The following is a 17,174-nucleotide window of genomic DNA, read 5'->3' as shown; positions in this document are numbered from 1 at the left end:
TGTCTCCATAAGGGAATCAAGTGTGTCTAGAGTGGCATAAACATGGCAGCGAGAATCAGCTCAAACCCAGTATAAAAAGGAATTTCAAAAGCAAAACCAAAAAACAGGGAAATTCTTTACAATTCCTTCAGGGTGTCTGAGGAAACCTGGAAAGACCCTATCTACAATGACAGCTGGATGTGGCATAAGGCTGGACACTTGGGACTGAGAGGATTGGTGAGATTGGGTGAGCAAATGCAGACCCTTTCAAGCAATAATGCATGGCCCCCATTCCATGGGTCCCAACTCTCCAGGTTCAAGGGAATATTACTACAGCTATAACATGTACAGGAAACCTAGAGAATGGACACACTGTGAATACGAAAGGTTTCTAAAACTCAACGAATAGTCCCTCTCCTGGTGCTCCAGTTTGACTTTCCAACTGCCTTACTATCAATCTCCCAACTTGGAGAGACAGGCCCTTTAACCTCCTGGTTTGCACAGGTTCCCAATTTGGCAGAGGATGGAAGGGACGAGGGAGAACCCATGAGAGAGTAGCTGTTAGGCATTTGGACGGGCACATGTCACTCTAATTTCCCAGCAGGAAGAAGAATTAACCAAAGTCTCATCCACCCACCGGGAACCAGTATAGGACATGATCCAAAATTTTGGACTTGCGTTCAGCTCACAAAAAACGAGTTGAGAAATGGAGCTCAGGGGCACAGCAATTCACAAACTGGCAGAGTGATAAAGGACAACTATCGTCCAAAAATCTGTTGAGGGAAGTCAACGAGGCGGACTTGAAAGCGAGGCAAAATAGCAGGAAACAGATTTCAAGAGGTACCTTGGAATCGCCTGTAAAGCACAGGAAGAGGGGCACAACTTGGACAATGGTGCACTTGGCCGAAAAGGGCGTATGCGTTTTCTCCTGAATATATTCAGGAGAAAACGCATACGCCCTTTTTGGCCAAGCAAGCAAGCGGGCAAAGCAAATCTGCACTACAAAGAAGTATCATTTCCCACCGGTCAAAAGGGACATCCACAAAATGTGTAAAACCAGAAAGGCAAGACAGGCCCTGGAGAACTGGGAGCCTTGTTATGCTGATGGGCGGGATGTAAATTGCCAACTGCCTCACTGGAGGAGTGCATTGTGTTCCCTAAAACAAGTAAACAACAGAGCTACAGAGCCAAGGCCACTTCCAGTCTAGGGAATATACCTGGGGAAAACTGAAAATCAATAAGAAAGAGCCACCTCCAAATTTAGGGCTGCACTGACTACAAGAACCTCAACTTGGGTACACCTTAAATATCCCAGGAAATATAAAAATGGTTCAAAACATTGTGGTACTTACGTACGATGGAATATCCCTCAACCATGAAATCAATGTCATAAGACCAGTAGCAGCAAAGTGAGTGGATTCAGTTACGATGATTCTAAGTGAAATAAGTCACACAGAAAAAGAAACTTATCATAAGATATCACTTATGAAGATCCTGTAAACATGGCTACACGTGAACTGAGTTAGGAAAGAGAACAGAGTCTCACATTTAGAAAACACTCTTATGCCTGCATAAAGGGGAAGGAGAGGTGGGGTGATGCATAAAACCAGAGTTTGATATAAGCACAGGGACCGTTCCAAAAACCAACTTTGGAATAGACAAGACCTACACCTTCCTCAGTGAAAGAGACTCAAAACCCCATATTTCCCGCAGAGGAATATATCTGACTAGTAAGAATCTTAAATCCTATGTATTGATATGTCTCCATATGGGAATCAAGTGTGTCTAGAGTGGAATAAACATGGCAGCGAGAATCAGCTCAAACCCACTATAAAAAGGAATTTCAAAAGCAAAACCAAAAAACAGGGAAATTCTTTACAATTCCTTCAGGGTGTCTGAGGAAACCTGGAAAGACCCTATCTACAATGACAGCTGGATGTGGCATAAGGCTGGACACTTGGGACTGAGAGGATTGGTGAGATTGGGTGAGCAAATGCAGACCCTTTCAAGCAATAATGCATGGCCCCCATTCCATGGGTCCCAACTCGCCAGGTTCAAGGGAATATTACTACAGCTATAACATGTACAGGAAACCTAGAGAATGGACACACTGTGAATACGAAAGGTTTCTAAAACTCAACGAATAGTCCCTCTCCTGGTGCTCCAGTTTGACTTTCCAACTGCCTTACTATCAATCTCCCAACTTGGAGAGACAGGCCCTTTAACCTCCTGGTTGCACAGGTTCCCAATTTGGCAGAGGATGGAAGGGACGAGGGAGAACCCATGAGAGAGTAGCTGTTAGGCATTTGGACGGGCACATGTCACTCTAATTTCCCGGCAGGAAGAAGAATTAACCAAAGTCTCAGCCACCCACCGGGAACCAGTATAGGCCATGATCCAAAATTTTGGACTTGTGTTCAGCTCACAAAAAACGAGTTGAGAAATGGAGCTCAGGGGCACAGCAATTCACAAACTGGCAGAGTGATAAAGGACAACTATCGTCCAAAAATCTGTTGAGGGAAGTCAACGAGGCGGACTTGAAAGCGAGGCAAAATAGCAGGAAACAGATTTCAAGAGGTACCTTGGAATCGCCTGTAAAGCGCAGGAAGAGGGGCACAACTTGGACAATGGTGCACTTGGCCAAAAAGGGCGTATGCGTTTTCTCCTGAATATATTCAGGAGAAAACGCATACGCCCTTTTTGGCCAAGCAAGCAAGCGGGCAATGCAAATCTGCACTACAAAGAAGTATCATTTCCCACTGGTCAAAAGGGACATCCACAAAATGTGTAAAAACCAGAAAGGCAAGACAGGCCCTGGAGAACTGGGAGCCTTGTTATGCTGATGGGCGGGATGTAAATTGCCAACTGCCTCACTGGAGGAGTGCATTGTGTTCCCTAAAACAAGTAAACAACAGAGCTACAGAGCCAAGGCCACTTCCAGTCTAGGGAATATACCTTGGGAAAACTGAAAATCAATAAGAAAGAGCCACCTCCAAATTTAGGGCTGCACTGACTACAAGAACCTCAACTTGGGTACACCTTAAATATCCCAGGAAATATAAAAATGGTTCAAAACATTGTGGTACTTACGTACGATGGAATATCCCTCAGCCATGAAATCAATGTCATAAGACCAGTAGCAGCAAAGTGAGTGGATTCAGGTACGATGATTCTAAGTGAAATAAGTCACACAGAAAAAGAAACTTATCATAAGATATCACTTATGAAGATCCTGTAAACATGGCTACACGTGAACTGAGTTAGGAAAGAGAACAGAGTCTCACATTTAGAAAACACTCTTATGCCTGCATAAAGGGGAAGGAGAGGTGGGGTGATGCATAAAACCAGAGTTTGATATAAGCACAGGGACCGTTCCAAAAACCAACTTTGGAATAGACAACACCTACACCTTCCTCAGTGAAAGAGACTCAAAACCCCATATTTCCCGCAGAGGAATATATCTGACTAGTAAGAATCTTAAATCCTATGTATTGATATGTCTCCATATGGGAATCAAGTGTGTCTAGAGTGGCATAAACATGGCAGCGAGAATCAGCTCAAACCCACTATAAAAAGGAATTTCAAAAGCAAAACCAAAAAACAGGGAAATTCTTTACAATTCCTTCAGGGTGTCTGAGGAAACCTGGAAAGACCCTATCTACAATGACAGCTGGATGTGGCATAAGGCTGGACACTTGGGACTCAGAGGATTGGTGAGATTGGGTGAGCAAATGCAGACCCTTTCAAGCAATAATGCATGGCCCCCATTCCATGGGTCCCAACTCTCCAGGTTCAAGGGAATATTACTACAGCTATAACATGTACAGGAAACCTAGAGAATGGACACACTGTGAATACGAAAGGTTTCTAAAACTCAACGAATAGTCCCTCTCCTGGTGCTCCAGTTTGACTTTCCAACTGCCTTACTATCAATCTCCCAACTTGGAGAGACAGGCCCTTTAACCTCCTGGTTTGCACAGGTTCCCAATTTGGCAGAGGATGGAAGGGACGAGGGAGAACCCATGAGAGAGTAGCTGTTAGGCATTTGGACGGGCACATGTCACTCTAATTTCCCGGCAGGAAGAAGAATTAACCAAAGTCTCAGCCACCCACCGGGAACCAGTATAGGACATGATCCAAAATTTTGGACTTGCGTTCAGATCACAAAAAATGAGTTGAGAAATGGAGCTCAGGGGCACAGCAATTCACAAACTGGCAGAGTGATAAAGGACAACTATCGTCCAAAAATCTGTTGAGGGAAGTCAACGAGGCGGACTTGAAAGCGAGGCAAAATAGCAGGAAACAGATTTCAAGAGGTACGTTGGAATCGCCTGTAAAGCACAGGAAGAGGGGCACAACTTGGACAATGGTGCACTTGGCCAAAAAGGGCGTATGCGTTTTCTCCTGAATATATTCAGGAGAAAACGCATACGCCCTTTTTGGCCAAGCAAGCAAGCGGGCAATGCAAATCTGCACTACCAAGAAGTATCATTTCCCACCGGTCAAAAGGGACATCCACAAAATGTGTAAAAACCAGAAAGGCAAGACAGGCCCTGAGGAACTGGGAGCCTTGTTATGCTGATGGGTGGGATGTAAATTGCCAACTGCCTCACTGGAGGAGTGCATTGTGTTCCCTAAAACAAGTAAACAACAGAGCTACAGAGCCAAGGCCACTTCCAGTCTAGGGAATATACCTTGGGAAAACTGAAAATCAATAAGAAAGAGCCACCTCCAAATTTAGGGCTGCACTGACTACAAGAACCTCAACTTGGGTACACCTTAAATATCCCAGGAAATATAAAAATGGTTCAAAACATTGTGGTACTTACGTACGATGGAATATCCCTCAGCCATGAAATCAATGTCATAAGACCAGTAGCAACAAAGTGAGTGGATTCAGGTACGATGATTCTAAGTGAAATAAGTCACACAGAAAAAGAAACTTATCATTAGATATCACTTATGAAGATCCTGTAAACATGGCTACACGTGAACTGAGTTAGGAAAGAGAACAGAGTCTCACATTTAGAAAACACTCTTATGCCTGCATAAAGGGGAAGGAGAGGTGGGGTGATGCATAAAACCAGAGTTTGATATAAGCACAGGGACCGTTTCAAAAACCAACTTTGGAATTGACAAGACCGACACCTTCCTCAGTGAAAGAGACTCAAAACCCCATATTTCCCACAGAGGAATATATCTGACTAGTAAGAATCTTAAAACCTATGTATTGATATGTCTCCATAAGGGAATCAAGTGTGTCTAGAGTGGCATAAACATGGCAGCGAGAATCAGCTCAAACCCACTATAAAAAGGAATTTCAAAAGCAAAACCAAAAAACAGGGAAATTCTTTACAATTCCTTCAGGGTGTCTGAGGAAACCTGGAAAGACCCTATCTACAATGACAGCTGGATGTGGCATAAGGCTGGACACTTGGGACTGAGAGGATTGGTGAGATTGGGTGAGCGAATGCAGACCCTTTCAAGCAATAATGCATGGCCCCCATTCCATGGGTCCCAACTCTCCATGTTCAAGGGAATATTACTACAGCTATAACATGTACAGGAAACCTAGAGAATGGACACACTGTGAATACGAAAGGTTTCTAAAACTCAACGAATAGTCCCTCTCCTGGTGCTCCAGTTTGACTTTCCAACTGCCTTACTATCAATCTCCCAACTTGGAGAGACAGGCCCTTTAACCTCCTGGTTTGCACAGGTTCCCAATTTGGCAGAGGATGGAAGGGACGAGGGAGAACCCATGAGAGAGTAGCTGTTAGGCATTTGGACGGGCACATGTCACTCTAATTTCCTGGCAGGAAGAAGAATTAACCAAAGTCTCAGCCACCCACCGGGAACCAGTATAGGACATGATCCAAAATTTTGGACTTGCGTTCAGCTCACAAAAAACGAGTTGAGAAATGGAGCTCAGGGGCACAGCAATTCACAAACTGGCAGAGTGATAAAGGACAACTATCGTCCAAAAATCTGTTGAGGGAAGTCAACGAGGCGGACTTGAAAGCGAGGCAAAATAGCAGGAAACAGATTTCAAGAGGTACGTTGGAATCGCCTGTAAAGCACAGGAAGAGGGGCACAACTTGGACAATGGTGCACTTGGCCAAAAAGGGCGTATGCGTTTTCTCCTGAATATATTCAGGAGAAAACGCATACGCCCTTTTTGGCCAAGCAAGCAAGCGGGCAATGCAAATCTGCACTACAAAGAAGTATCACTTCACCGGTCAAAAGGGACATCCACAAAATGTGTAAAAACCAGAAAGGCAAGACAGGCCCTGGAGAACTGGGAGCCTTGTTATGCTGATGGGCGGGATGTAAATTGCCAACTGCCTCACTGGAGGAGTGCATTGTGTTCCCTAAAACAAGTAAACAACAGAGCTACAGAGCCAAGGGCACTTCCAGTCTAGGGAATATACCTGGGGAAAACTGAAAATCAATAAGAAAGAGCCACCTCCAAATTTAGGGCTGCACTGGCTACAAGAACCTCAACTTGGGTACACCTTAAATATCCCAGGAAATATAAAAATGGTTCAAAACATTGTGGTACTTACGTACGATGGAATATCCCTCAACCATGAAATCAATGTCATAAGACCAGTAGCAGCAAAGTGAGTGGATTCAGGTATGATGATTCTAAGTGAAATAAGTCACACAGAAAAAGAAACTTATCATAAGATATCACTTATGAAGATCCTGGAAACATGGCTACACGTGAACTGAGTTAGGAAAGAGAACAGAGTCTCACATTTAGAAAACACTCTTATGCCTGCATAAAGGGGAAGGAGAGGTGGGGTGATGCATAAAACCAGAGTTTGATATAAGCACAGGGACCGTTTCAAAAACCAACTTTGGAATTGACAAGACCGACACCTTCCTCAGTGAAAGAGACTCAAAACCCCATATTTCCCACAGAGGAATATATCTGACTAGTAAGAATCTTAAAACCTATGTATTGATATGTCTCCATAAGGGAATCAAGTGTGTCTAGAGTGGCATAAACATGGCAGCGAGAATCAGCTCAAACCCAGTATAAAAAGGAATTTCAAAAGCAAAACCAAAAAACAGGGAAATTCTTTACAATTCCTTCAGGGTGTCTGAGGAAACCTGGAAAGACCCTATCTGCAATGACAGCTGGATGTGGCATAAGGCTGGACACTTGGGACTGAGAGGATTGGTGAGATTGGGTGAGCAAATGCAGACCCTTTCAAGCAATAATGCATGGCCCCCATTCCATGGGTCCCAACTCTCCAGGTTCAAGGGAATATTACTACAGCTATAACATGTACAGGAAACCTAGAGAATGGACACACTGTGAATGCGAAAGGTTTCTAAAACTCAACGAATAGTCCCTCTCCTGGTGCTCCAGTTTGACTTTCCAACTGCCTTACTATCAATCTCCCAACTTGGAGAGACAGGCCCTTTAACCTCCTGGTTTGCACAGGTTCCCAATTTGGCAGAGGATGGAAGGGACGAGGGAGAACCCATGAGAGAGTAGCTGTTAGGCATTTGGACGGGCACATGTCACTCTAATTTCCCGGCAGGAAGAAGAATTAACCAAAGTCTCAGCCACCCACCGGGAACCAGTATAGGACATGATCCAAAATTTTGGACTTGCGTTCAGCTCACAAAAAACGAGTTGGGAAATGGAGCTCAGGGGCACAGCAATTCACAAACTGGCAGAGTGATAAAGGACAACTATCGTCCAAAAATCTGTTGAGGGAAGTCAACGAGGCGGACTTGAAAGTGAGGCAAAATAGCAGGAAACAGATTTCAAGAGGTACGTTGGAATCGCCTGTAAAGCACAGGAAGAGGGGCACAACTTGGACAATGGTGCACTTGGCCAAAAAGGGCGTATGCGTTTTCTCCTGAATATATTCAGGAGAAAACGCATACGCCCTTTTTGGCCAAGCAAGCAAGCGGGCAATGCAAATCTGCACTACCAAGAAGTATCATTTCCCACCGGTCAAAAGGGACATCCACAAAATGTGTAAAAACCAGAAAGGCAAGACAGGCCCTGAGGAACTGGGAGCCTTGTTATGCTGATGGGTGGGATGTAAATTGCCAACTGCCTCACTGGAGGAGTGCATTGTGTTCCCTAAAACAAGTAAACAACAGAGCTACAGAGCCAAGGCCACTTCCAGTCTAGGGAATATACCTTGGGAAAACTGAAAATCAATAAGAAAGAGCCACCTCCAAATTTAGGGCTGCACTGACTACAAGAACCTCAACTTGGGTACACCTTAAATATCCCAGGAAATATAAAAATGGTTCAAAACATTGTGGTACTTACGTACGATGGAATATCCCTCAGCCATGAAATCAATGTCATAAGACCAGTAGCAACAAAGTGAGTGGATTCAGGTACGATGATTCTAAGTGAAATAAGTCACACAGAAAAAGAAACTTATCATAAGATATCACTTATGAAGATCCTGTAAACATGGCTACACGTGAACTGAGTTAGGAAAGAGAACAGAGTCTCACATTTAGAAAACACTCTTATGCCTGCATAAAGGGGAAGGAGAGGTGGGGTGATGCATAAAACCAGAGTTTGATATAAGCACAGGGACCGTTTCAAAAACCAACTTTGGAATTGACAAGACCGACACCTTCCTCAGTGAAAGAGACTCAAAACCCCATATTTCCCAAAGAGGAATATATCTGACTAGTAAGAATCTTAAAACCTATGTATTGATATGTCTCCATAAGGGAATCAAGTGTGTCTAGAGTGGCATAAACATGGCAGCGAGAATCAGCTCAAACCCAGTATAAAAAGGAATTTCAAAAGCAAAACCAAAAAACAGGGAAATTCTTTACAATTCCTTCAGGGTGTCTGAGGAAACCTGGAAAGACCCTATCTACAATGACAGCTGGATGTGGCATAAGGCTGGACACTTGGGACTCAGAGGATTGGTGAGATTGGGTGAGCAAATGCAGACCCTTTCAAGCAATAATGCATGGCCCCCATTCCATGGGTCCCAACTCTCCAGGTTCAAGGGAATATTACTACAGCTATAACATGTACAGGAAACCTAGAGAATGGACACACTGTGAATACGAAAGGTTTCTAAAACTCAACGAATAGTCCCTCTCCTGGTGCTCCAGTTTGACTTTCCAACTGCCTTACTATCAATCTCCCAACTTGGAGAGACAGGCCCTTTAACCTCCTGGTTTGCACAGGTTCCCAATTTGGCAGAGGATGGAAGGGACGAGGGAGAACCCATGAGAGAGTAGCTGTTAGGCATTTGGACGGGCACATGTCACTCTAATTTCCCGGCAGGAAGAAGAATTAACCAAAGTCTCAGCCACCCACCGGGAACCAGTATAGGACATGATCCAAAATTTTGGACTTGCGTTCAGCTCACAAAAAACGAGTTGAGAAATGGAGCTCAGGGGCACAGCAATTCACAAACTGGCAGAGTGATAAAGGACAACTATCGTCCAAAAATCTGTTGAGGGAAGTCAACGAGGCGGACTTGAAAGCGAGGCAAAATAGCAGGAAATAGATTTCAAGAGGTACCTTGGAATCGCCTGTAAAGCACAGGAAGAGGGGCACAACTTGGACAATGGTGCACTTGGCCAAAAAGGGCGTATGCGTTTTCTCCTGAATATATTCAGGAGAAAACGCATACGCCCTTTTTGGCCAAGCAAGCAAGCGGGCAATGCAAATCTGCACTACAAAGAAGTATCACTTCCCACCGGTCAAAAGGGACATCCACAAAATGTGTAAAAACCAGAAAGGCAAGACAGGCCCTGGAGAACTGGGAGCCTTGTTATGCTGATGGGCGGGATGTAAATTGCCAACTGCCTCACTGGAGGAGTGCATTGTGTTCCCTAAAACAAGTAAACAACAGAGCTACAGAGCCAAGGCCACTTCCAGTCTAGGGAATATACCTTGGGAAAACTGAAAATCAATAAGAAAGAGCCACCTCCAAATTTAGGGCTGCACTGACTACAAGAACCCCAACTTGGGTACACCTTAAATATCCCAGGAAATATAAAAATGGTTCAAAACATTGTGGTACTTACGTACGATGGAATATCCCTCAGCCATGAAATCAATGTCATAAGACCAGTAGCAGCAAAGTGAGTGGATTCAGGTACGATGATTCTAAGTGAAATAAGTCACACAGAAAAAGAAACTTATCATAAGATATCACTTATGAAGATCCTGTAAACATGGCTACACGTGAATTGAGTTAGGAAAGAGAACAGAGTCTCACATTTAGAAAACACTCTTATGCCTGCATAAAGGGGAAGGAGAGGTGGGGTGATGCATAAAACCAGAGTTTGATATAAGCACAGGGACCGTTTCAAAAACCAACTTTGGAATTGACAAGACCGACACCTTCCTCAGTGAAAGAGACTCAAAACCCCATATTTCCCACAGAGGAATATATCTGACTAGTAAGAATCTTAAAACCTATGTATTGATATGTCTCCATAAGGGAATCAAGTGTGTCTAGAGTGGCATAAACATGGCAGCGAGAATCAGCTCAAACCCAGTATAAAAAGGAATTTCAAAAGCAAAACCAAAAAACAGGGAAATTCTTTACAATTCCTTCAGGGTGTCTGAGGAAACCTGGAAAGACCCTATCTACAATGACAGCTGGATGTGGCATAAGGCTGGACACTTGGGACTGAGAGGATTGGTGAGATTGGGTGAGCAAATGCAGACCCTTTCAAGCAATAATGCATGGCCCCCATTCCATGGGTCCCAACTCTCCAGGTTCAAGGGAATATTACTACAGCTATAACATGTACAGGAAACCTAGAGAATGGACATACTGTGAATACGAAAGGTTTCTAAAACTCAACGAATAGTCCCTCTCCTGGTGCTCCAGTTTGACTTTCCAACTGCCTTACTATCAATCTCCCAACTTGGAGAGACAGGCCCTTTAACCTCCTGGTTTGCACAGGTTCCCAATTTGGCAGAGGATGGAAGGGACGAGGGAGAACCCATGAGAGAGTAGCTGTTAGGCATTTGGACGGGCACATGTCACTCTAATTTCCCGGCAGGAAGAAGAATTAACCAAAGTCTCAGCCACCCACCGGGAACCAGTATAGGACATGATCCAAAATTTTGGACTTGCGTTCAGCTCACAAAAAACGAGTTGAGAAATGGAGCTCAGGGGCACAGCAATTCACAAACTGGCAGAGTGATAAAGGACAACTATCGTCCAAAAATCTGTTGAGGGAAGTCAACGAGGCGGACTTGAAAGTGAGGCAAAATAGCAGGAAACAGATTTCAAGAGGTACGTTGGAATCGCCTGTAAAGCACAGGAAGAGGGGCACAACTTGGACAATGGTGCACTTGGCCAAAAAGGGCGTATGCGTTTTCTCCTGAATATATTCAGGAGAAAACGCATACGCCCTTTTTGGCCAAGCAAGCAAGCGGGCAATGCAAATCTGCACTACCAAGTAGTATCATTTCCCACCGGTCAAAAGGGACATCCACAAAATGTGTAAAAACCAGAAAGGCAAGACAGGCCCTGAGGAACTGGGAGCCTTGTTATGCTGATGGGTGGGATGTAAATTGCCAACTGCCTCACTGGAGGAGTGCATTGTGTTCCCTAAAACAAGTAAACAACAGAGCTACAGAGCCAAGGCCACTTCCAGTCTAGGGAATATACCTTGGGAAAACTGAAAATCAATAAGAAAGAGCCACCTCCAAATTTAGGGCTGCACTGACTACAAGAACCTCAACTTGGGTACACCTTAAATATCCCAGGAAATATAAAAATGGTTCAAAACATTGTGGTACTTACGTACGATGGAATATCCCTCAGCCATGAAATCAATGTCATAAGACCAGTAGCAACAAAGTGAGTGGATTCAGGTACGATGATTCTAAGTGAAATACGTCACACAGAAAAAGAAACTTATCATAAGATATCACTTATGAAGATCCTGTAAACATGGCTACACGTGAACTGAGTTAGGAAAGAGAACAGAGTCTCACATTTAGAAAACACTCTTATGCCTGCATAAAGGGGAAGGAGAGGTGGGGTGATGCATAAAACCAGAGTTTGATATAAGCACAGGGACCGTTTCAAAAACCAACTTTGGAATTGACAAGACCGACACCTTCCTCAGTGAAAGAGACTCAAAACCCCATATTTCCCACAGAGGAATATATCTGACTAGTAAGAATCTTAAAACCTATGTATTGATATGTCTCCATAAGGGAATCAAGTGTGTCTAGAGCGGCATAAACATGGCAGCGAGAATCAGCTCAAACCCACTATAAAAAGGAATTTCAAAAGCAAACCCAAAAAACAGGGAAATTCTTTACAATTCCTTCAGGGTGTCTGAGGAAACCTGGAAAGACCCTATCTACAATGACAGCTGGATGTGGCATAAGGCTGGACACTTGGGACTGAGAGGATTGGTGAGATTGGGTGAGCGAATGCAGACCCTTTCAAGCAATAATGCATGGCCCCCATTCCATGGGTCCCAACTCTCCATGTTCAAGGGAATATTACTACAGCTATAACATGTACAGGAAACCTAGAGAATGGACACACTGTGAATACGAAAGGTTTCTAAAACTCAACGAATAGTCCCTCTCCTGGTGCTCCAGTTTGACTTTCCAACTGCCTTACTATCAATCTCCCAACTTGGAGAGACAGGCCCTTTAACCTCCTGGTTTGCACAGGTTCCCAATTTGGCAGAGGATGGAAGGGACGAGGGAGAACCCATGAGAGAGTAGCTGTTAGGCATTTGGACGGGCACATGTCACTCTAATTTCCCGGCAGGAAGAAGAATTAACCAAAGTCTCAGCCACCCACCGGGAACCAGTATAGGACATGATCCAAAATTTTGGACTTGCGTTCAGCTCACAAAAAACGAGTTGAGAAATGGAGCTCAGGGGCACAGCAATTCACAAACTGGCAGAGTGATAAAGGACAACTATCGTCCAAAAATCTGTTGAGGGAAGTCAACGAGGCGGACTTGAAAGCGAGGCAAAATAGCAGGAAACAGATTTCAAGAGGTACCTTGGAATCGCCTGTAAAGCACAGGAAGAGGGGCACAACTTGGACAATGGTGCACTTGGCCAAAAAGGGCGTATGCGTTTTCTCCTGAATATATTCAGGAGAAAACGCATACGCCCTTTTTGGCCAAGCAAGCAAGCGGGCAATGCAAATCTGCACTACCAAGAAGTATCATTTCCCACCGGTCAAAAGGGACATCCACAAAATGTGTAAAAACCAGAAAGGCAAGACAGGCCCTGAGGAACTGGGAGCCTTGTTATGCTGATGGGTGGGATGTAAATTGCCAACTGCCTCACTGGAGGAGTGCATTGTGTTCCCTAAAACAAGTAAACAACAGAGCTACAGAGCCAAGGCCACTTCCAGTCTAGGGAATATACCTTGGGAAAACTGAAAATCAATAAGAAAGAGCCACCTCCAAATTTAGGGCTGCACTAACTACAAGAACCTCTACTTGGGTACACCTTAAATATCCCAGGAAATATAAAAATGGTTCAAAACATTGTGGTACTTAAGTACGATGGAATATCCCTCAGCCATGAAATCAATGTCATAAGACCAGTAGCAACAAAGTGAGTGGATTCAGGTACGATGATTCTAAGTGAAATAAGTCACACAGAAAAAGAAACTTATCATAAGATATCACTTATGAAGATCCTGTAAACATGGCTACACATGAACTGAGTTAGGAAAGAGAACAGAGTCTCACATTTAGAAAACACTCTTATGCCTGCATAAAGGGGAAGGAGAGGTGGGGTGATGCATAAAACCAGAGTTTGATATAAGCACAGGGACCGTTTCAAAAACCAACTTTGGAATTGACAAGACCGACACCTTCCTCAGTGAAAGAGACTCAAAACCCCATATTTCCCACAGAGGAATATATCTGACTAGTAAGAATCTTAAAACCTATGTATTGATATGTCTCCATAAGGGAATCAAGTGTGTCTAGAGTGGCATAAACATGGCAGCGAGAATCAGCTCAAACCCACTATAAAAAGGAATTTCAAAAGCAAAACCAAAAAACAGGGAAATTCTTTACAATTCCTTCAGGGTGTCTGAGGAAACCTGGAAAGACCCTATCTACAATGACAGCTGGATGTGGCATAAGGCTGGACACTTGGGACTGAGAGGATTGGTGAGATTGGGTGAGCAAATGCAGACCCTTTCAAGCAATAATGCATGGCCCCCATTCCATGGGTCCCAACTCTCCATGTTCAAGGGAATATTACTACAGCTATAACATGTACAGGAAACCTAGAGAATGGACACACTGTGAATACGAAAGGTTTCTAAATCTCAACGAATAGTCCCTCTCCTGGTGCTCCAGTTTGACTTTCCAACTGCCTTACTATCAATCTCCCAACTTGGAGAGACAGGCCCTTTAACCTCCTGGTTTGCACAGGTTCCCAATTTGGCAGAGGATGGAAGGGACGAGGGAGAACCCATGAGAGAGTAGCTGTTAGGCATTTGGACGGGCACATGTCACTCTAATTTCCCGGCAGGAAGAAGAATTAACCAAAGTCTCAGCCACCCACCGGGAACCAGTATAGGACATGATCCAAAATTTTGGACTTGCGTTCAGCTCACAAAAAACGAGTTGAGAAATGGAGCTCAGGGGCACAGCAATTCACAAACTGGCAGAGTGATAAAGGACAACTATCGTCCAAAAATCTGTTGAGGGAAGTCAACGAGGCGGACTTGAAAGCGAGGCAAAATAGCAGGAAACAGATTTCAAGAGGTACCTTGGAATCGCCTGTAAAGCACAGGAAGAGGGGCACAACTTGGACAATGGTGCACTTGGCCAAAAAGGGCGTATGCGTTTTCTCCTGAATATATTCAGGAGAAAACGCATACGCCCTTTTTGGCCAAGCAAGCAAGCGGGCAATGCAAATCTGCACTACAAAGAAGTATCACTTCCCACCGGTCAAAAGGGACATCCACAAAATGTGTAAAAACCAGAAAGGCAAGACAGGCCCTGGAGAACTGGGAGCCTTGTTATGCTGATGGGCGGGATGTAAATTGCCAACTGCCTCACTGGAGGAGTGCATTGTGTTCCCTAAAACAAGTAAACAACAGAGCTACAGAGCCAAGGCCACTTCCAGTCTAGGGAATATACCTTGGGAAAACTGAAAATCAATAAGAAAGAGCCACCTCCAAATTTAGGGCTGCACTGACTACAAGAACCCCAACTTGGGTACACCTTAAATATCCCAGGAAATATAAAAATGGTTCAAAACATTGTGGTACTTACGTACGATGGAATATCCCTCAGCCATGAAATCAATGTCATAAGACCAGTAGCAGCAAAGTGAGTGGATTCAGGTACGATGATTCTAAGTGAAATAAGTCACACAGAAAAAGAAACTTATCATAAGATATCACTTATGAAGATCCTGTAAACATGGCTACACGTGAATTGAGTTAGGAAAGAGAACAGAGTCTCACATTTAGAAAACACTCTTATGCCTGCATAAAGGGGAAGGAGAGGTGGGGTGATGCATAAAACCAGAGTTTGATATAAGCACAGGGACCGTTTCAAAAACCAACTTTGGAATTGACAAGACCGACACCTTCCTCAGTGAAAGAGACTCAAAACCCCATATTTCCCACAGAGGAATATATCTGACTAGTAAGAATCTTAAAACCTATGTATTGATATGTCTCCATAAGGGAATCAAGTGTGTCTAGAGTGGCATAAACATGGCAGCGAGAATCAGCTCAAACCCACTATAAAAAGGAATTTCAAAAGCAAAACCAAAAAACAGGGAAATTCTTTACAATTCCTTCAGGGTGTCTGAGGAAACCTGGAAAGACCCTATCTACAATGACAGCTGGATGTGGCATAAGGCTGGACACTTGGGACTGAAAGGGTTGGTGAGATTGGGTGAGCGAATGCAGACCCTTTCAAGCAATAATGCATGGCCCCCATTCCATGGGTCCCAACTCTCCATGTTCAAGGGAATATTACTACAGCTATAACATGTACAGGAAACCTAGAGAATGGACACACTGTGAATACGAAAGGTTTCTAAAACTCAACGAATAGTCCCTCTCCTGGTGCTCCAGTTTGACTTTCCAACTGCCTTACTATCAATCTCCCAACTTGGAGAGACAGGCCCTTTAACCTCCTGGTTTGCACAGGTTCCCAATTTGGCAGAGGATGGAAGGGACGAGGGAGAACCCATGAGAGAGTAGCTGTTAGGCATTTGGACGGGCACATGTCACTCTAATTTCCCGGCAGGAAGAAGAATTAACCAAAGTCTCAGCCACCCACCGGGAACCAGTATAGGACATGATCCAAAATTTTGGACTTGTGTTCAGCTCACAAAAAACGAGTTGAGAAATGGAGCTCAGGGGCACAGCAATTCACAAACTGGCAGAGTGATAAAGGACAACTATCGTCCAAAAATCTGTTGAGGGAAGTCAACGAGGCGGACTTGAAAGCGAGGCAAAATAGCAGGAAACAGATTTCAAGAGGTACCTTGGAATCGCCTGTAAAGCACAGGAAGAGGGGCACAACTTGGACAATGGTGCACTTGGCCAAAAAGGGCGTATGCGTTTTCTCCTGAATATATTCAGGAGAAAACGCATACGCCCTTTTTGGCCAAGCAAGCAAGCGGGCAATGCAAATCTGCACTACCAAGAAGTATCATTTCCCACCGGTCAAAAGGGACATCCACAAAATGTGTAAAAACCAGAAAGGCAAGACAGGCCCTGAGGAACTGGGAGCCTTGTTATGCTGATGGGTGGGATGTAAATTGCCAACTGCCTCACTGGAGGAGTGCATTGTGTTCCCTAAAACAAGTAAACAACAGAGCTACAGAGCCAAGGCCACTTCCAGTCTAGGGAATATACCTTGGGAAAACTGAAAATCAATAAGAAAGAGCCACCTCCAAATTTAGGGCTGCACTGACTACAAGAACCTCAACTTGGGTACACCTTAAATATCCCAGGAAATATAAAAATGGTTCAAAACATTGTGGTACTTACGTACGATGGAATATCCCTCAGCCATGAAATCAATGTCATAAGACCAGTAGCAACAAAGTGAGTGGATTCAGGTACGATGATTCTAAGTGAAATAAGTCACACAGAAAAAGAAACTTATCATAAGATATCACTTATGAAGATCCTGTAAACATGGCTACACGTGAACTGAGTTAGGAAAGAGAACAGAGTCTCACA

Source organism: Mesoplodon densirostris, chromosome 3 (genome assembly GCF_025265405.1).
Source record: "Mesoplodon densirostris isolate mMesDen1 chromosome 3, mMesDen1 primary haplotype, whole genome shotgun sequence".
In the NCBI taxonomy this organism is placed as follows: Eukaryota; Metazoa; Chordata; class Mammalia; order Artiodactyla; family Ziphiidae; genus Mesoplodon; species Mesoplodon densirostris.
Note: the sequence above shows the minus strand (reverse complement) of the source record.